This window comes from Arachis duranensis, chromosome 1 (assembly GCF_000817695.3).
Source record: "Arachis duranensis cultivar V14167 chromosome 1, aradu.V14167.gnm2.J7QH, whole genome shotgun sequence".
NCBI classification, from domain to species: domain Eukaryota; kingdom Viridiplantae; phylum Streptophyta; class Magnoliopsida; order Fabales; family Fabaceae; genus Arachis; species Arachis duranensis.
The window spans coordinates 64,869,216-64,874,157 of record NC_029772.3 but is presented as its reverse complement, the minus strand read 5'-3'; the positions used below and the strand labels follow the sequence as shown (position 1 = coordinate 64,874,157).

General features: G+C 34.3%; 1 long non-coding RNA gene across 1 annotated transcript; it reads right to left on the bottom strand.

Annotated features, from left to right (window-relative positions):
* Nucleotides 1-782: 782 nt before the first annotated feature.
* Nucleotides 783-2,893, bottom strand: LOC110280956 (uncharacterized). Its single transcript, XR_008002607.1, has 3 exons — nt 1,637-2,893; nt 1,354-1,419; nt 783-1,051 (listed from the first exon to the last, which is right to left on the bottom strand). It is a non-coding gene; the product is annotated as an uncharacterized LOC110280956 (long non-coding RNA).
* Between the last annotated feature and the right edge of the window lie 2,049 nt (nt 2,894-4,942).

The window sequence follows — 4,942 nt, the reverse complement described above, 5'->3', positions numbered from 1 at the left end:
TGGCGCCAATAACTTGGTGCACAATTGTAATATCACTCTTTTTTACAACTTCGCACAACTAACTAGCAAATGCACTGGGTCGTCCAAGTAATAAACCTCACGTGAGTAAGGGTCGATCCCACGGAGATTGTTGGTATGAAGCAAGCTATGGTCATCTTGTAAATCTCAGTCAGGCAGATTATAATGGTTATAATGCACTACAAGAAAAATACCCATTCAGGTACACTTGAAAAGTGTAGCCAAAAGTGAAAAAAAATGATGCCATAGGCTACGGCTATGCTTTTTGGGCTACGGCTACGCTTTTCGGGCTACGGCTACGCTTTTTGGGGTGATTCCTATTTGGCCGTTGCCTATTCTCAAAGGCTACGTTTTTCTGCACCAAGGGCTACGCTTTTGGCGTTTGGGAATAGGCTACGCTTTTCAAGTGATGTTGTCCAGGACCAAAGGCTACGCTTTTCAGCTTTCATTCTTCCAGAATAGGCTACGCTTTTCAACGCTACTGCGTCACTTGTAAAGCATAGCCACATTGTATACCATAGCTACTTTTTACAAGCGTAGCCTTAGGTCCCTCTTTTTTTTGTTATACTATAGCTACTGTATATAAGTGTAGCCTTAGGTCCCTCATTATTTTTTTTATTTTTTGTATATATATAAATATATATTTTCTAATAATTTTTTGTACAACATAATATTTAGTAATATGATTACATATATAATTCTGTATTTTTAATTAAATGAGTTAAATATAATAAAAATAAATTATACTAAAAAAATGAAAAAAAAAAGAAGTCATTTTGGTATAGATCAAATTCCTCCATTACAAATGACCATTCCCCTTGTGCACAACAGTGGTTCTTTCATAACCAAATGACATCAACAAAAATGGGGGCCTTTCTTGCTTCTATGCATTCCATGGCATATATGAAAATATCTGTGTTATGGTTACTGAGGAAAACATTCAGCTTCACAATAAGTTGCACCATCAAATATCTAGCTGATCAAGATCAATCGTGTTTGTGAAATTTCTTATCAGATCCTTTCGAACATCCACCTATTAAAAGCAGAAATTGTATAAAAAGAAAAACAAGAAAGATTACGATAATAAAAGTTTATTGGTGATTCAACTATGGAAACTGATTCTCTTAAACTTTTACATGACTTTGTTCCTTGTGATATGTCATCTCTCTACTGATTTAAAAGGTGGAATCCAAACAATACATGTGATATCCATATGAAATAGTAAATAAAATCTAAGAATACTCAATCAGGTAGCATATGAATTACCAATTTACTTTTAAGTGCGAAAATTGTAATTTCATATCTAAAGGTGCGAAAATTGAATTACCAACTTACCTCCTGCTGCAAAGCCTCATCAAGCTCTTGTTTATCATCAGGAGTAGTGACGTCTTTGGCGTACAGCTGAGATAAACAATTCTGGATCCTAAAAAAGCATTAAAATTCAATTTTAACCATTCTAAGTAATTAAAAATATTGTTCCCTTAACGTCCAGATGCAACATTCAAAATGGTTACATTGGTTTAACAGAGAACTTGGCTATGACTTCAGAACAAGTACCACAAAGATCTGAAACTATTTGTGCTGCCCTAACATAGAATTTTAGGAACATGAAGCTCACCACAAAGATCTCGAATGCCTTTGAACTTTGTACGTAGATCCCTGTCCGTCCCTTCAGACACAACAAATATGAGAGATTCATACCAGCAGCATATCCCTATTACGGAGCAGCATTTTCAATGGAAAGTATCTTCCTCTCATTCTCATACATTGCTATAAATTTGTCAATTTTGACTAGTTGGCACCTAATGTAATAGTAACTATTTGATTGTGACGCAGATGGCAAGTTTCTTCATCTTCACTGTTGTTCATCTATACCACAAGTAGTTGTAAACCCTTTGATCCAAGATAATGTAGTATGTAGCATCATAACGATTGGATTTAAATGCTGAGATTGAAAATTTTGACTAGGATATAAAATGCAAATTTCTAATTTATTATAGAAGTGATTCCAGACCAGCTAACATGCTCTTATCCATGATTCAACCAGGGATTTTGGAGAAGAAATTCAAACGCAAGGAACGAAATTGAAACTAGTTAACTAATAATAATATAGGATGAAACTAAAGACCAAAAAGGAATAGAAAGCAAACAAAACTTAACTAAAGATGAAGCAGAAATTTGTGCAGAAGATAAAGCTAAAGACTTTGTAGTTCTTCTAGGAATTTGTGCAGCTTCCTCTGAATTCATATTTCCTCTGATAAAATCAACAATGGAATCATCAATTTGGAATCAAAAGTGATCAGAAGCACTAATAAAACTTAAATAAGTAAGAGTGATCAGAAGCACTAATAATATGCCTTATAATAAAAAATAATATGCATTATAAACTAAATTCACTAATGAAACCAGCAAGAGTGATCAGAAGCACTAATGAAGTAGAGCAATTTTTTAAGAATTAGCAAGGAAAGAAAACTAGAGATGATAATAACATAAAGCTAAGGCCTGTAACATCTTTGCTCAGCATAACCAACTAGCAGTGAGATATGAAAACAAATGAAGCATAAACACTAGATAGAAGTTTCAAAAGAACAAAATTTTCCATTCCCAAACAGACAAAATCTTCTCCCACAAAGACTTGAAAAACCCTCTCCTTCCATTCTTCATCCAGGAAAACATAAATAAATGACCATTTTCTCCCTGTTCCACAACTTAAAAGACAGTACTACCAACAACAAAAGAATCAACAACAATAAGATCATCCCTGATCTAAACACACACATAAAAAAATTCTGGTCCAATCAAACTAGACATATTTGAACTGTATCAACTCTTCTAGTAATCAAGTCATACCCTAGTAGTGAGAATGCTCCTCAAAGATAGTGATAGACCAGCATGAAATGTAGGAATAGACCATCATTTCAAGAATCATTAGAGCTAACTCAACTCAATGGTGGAAATTAATTAGCCACTTACAACATTCTTGCATTGTGCTCCACATGAGGTTTATATTGAACTATCACAACAAAGTTCATGTCATAACAATTTTTTCAAACCTAGCACAAACCCTCATGCCAATAACTCACAGAACAAACAGAGTTCAGCAAAAAAATAAATAAATAACAAATAAAAAAAATCAAACACAATCAATTTTAAACCACAGGTTCTAGCAAAAAGCCAATTACCGCACTAACAGTTTAAAAGAAAAAAAGTATCAAAGAGAAACATTTAATCAAGTACAAAAACTTTCAAAACAAAAAATGTTTCAATATTACACACATAACACATTAAATCATTCACCTATTCAGGAAATCAACTTCAGTCTCAGAAAAGAATTACCATAAGAATCGGCAACTGAGGGAAAAATTGTAGTTTTAGTCAAAAGGGGTATAAGTAACTATAATGTCTCCATTTTTATAGATGAATACCTAGGTTTCTACAATGGAGATGTCAAACAATCAGATTTCTACAACTGAGGCATCCTAAACCCAATTCATACCTGAAGTAGAAAATCTTGTGCTTGAAAAAGATGAAGAAGTTGCAGAAGACAAATTAAACTCTCTTTGGGGTTATTGCTGAGAAGCACCTGAGATAATATTTATTATGATGAAGATACCATAAAACTAGCAAGGAATAAGAAATTTCCTTAACAAAGTCCACAAACTCTTTGTATCACTTCTGTACAAAACAGGAATTGTTATTATTAATATTATTAATTTCTTATACTATGTTCTGTATTAATTATTAATTTAAAAAAGCTTTTAAATATATCAGTATATCAATATTTTAATAAATTTTAATTATTAATTTTAATTATATATATTATAGCTTAAATAACATAGTCTTTTTATATTTATTGGTATTTACAAGGTTATTGCCTTTGTTGAAGGCTCACCTGATATGGCTACATAAACAGGATTGTATATGATTGGTTTTCATGTTAATCAGATTTCTTTCTTTCAATTCAATTTACAATTCAACTCACTTTTCTTCTTCCTCTTCTACTTCTTCTCTACTCTTTATCTTCTTTTCATTCTTTACATTCTTCACACCATTTCTGTTTCTGGCTAACCAAGAAACCGTTCAAACTGCAAGAACTCTATTAGAAACAGGAAGCTGAAAATACGAAGCTGAAAACAGAGAAATGGAAGCCAACTTATTCATTGAGAAATCACAGAAACAAAAGCTTATTAACGCTGCATTTGGATTCAGAGAAAATAGACAAGCTGTATATTAAATCACAGTTCACAAACCCTAAAATACCACACATCTTCATCAACAACAACATGCATGTTATCAAATTACAGTTCACAAACCCATATTTCAGAGATTAAAAGCCCCAAATTAAAACCCCTAAAATAGGAACCCTAAGCCACTGATCAATTTCAAAAGAAAATAAAAATCAATACATACCTATTCAATGATATGAGCACAGCGAAGACGATGATGAGAAACACAGAGATGACGATGGTGAGAGCGGCACAGCGATGATGGTGAGGGCCACACAGCGACGATGGTGAGGGCGGCACAGCGACAATCAATGCAAGCGATGGCGAAGAGGAGTGACGACGGTCAATGTGGAGAGTAGTGCAGGTGAGTCGTGAGTGGGAGGCGACGACTCTCAATGGCGAGAGTGAGAGGGTTTCCACTTGTAGTGAGAGGGTCAATGGCGAGAGTGAGAGGGTCAATGGCGAGACCGAGAGTGAGAGGGTCAATGGCGAGAGTGAAGAGAGTGAGTGGGGGGGCGACAATGGTGAGCTATCGAGGGTTTACGAGGATGAAGGTGACTGAGCTATCGAAGGTGACTGAGACTCAAGAAGTTTGCTAAGTTTTACTAAGTGTTGAGGTCAACACTCATCATTTTGCTTTTAGGAAAAACAAGGAAAAAATTACTAAGTGTTAAGTTTTTGGCTCTAGAGACATTAGG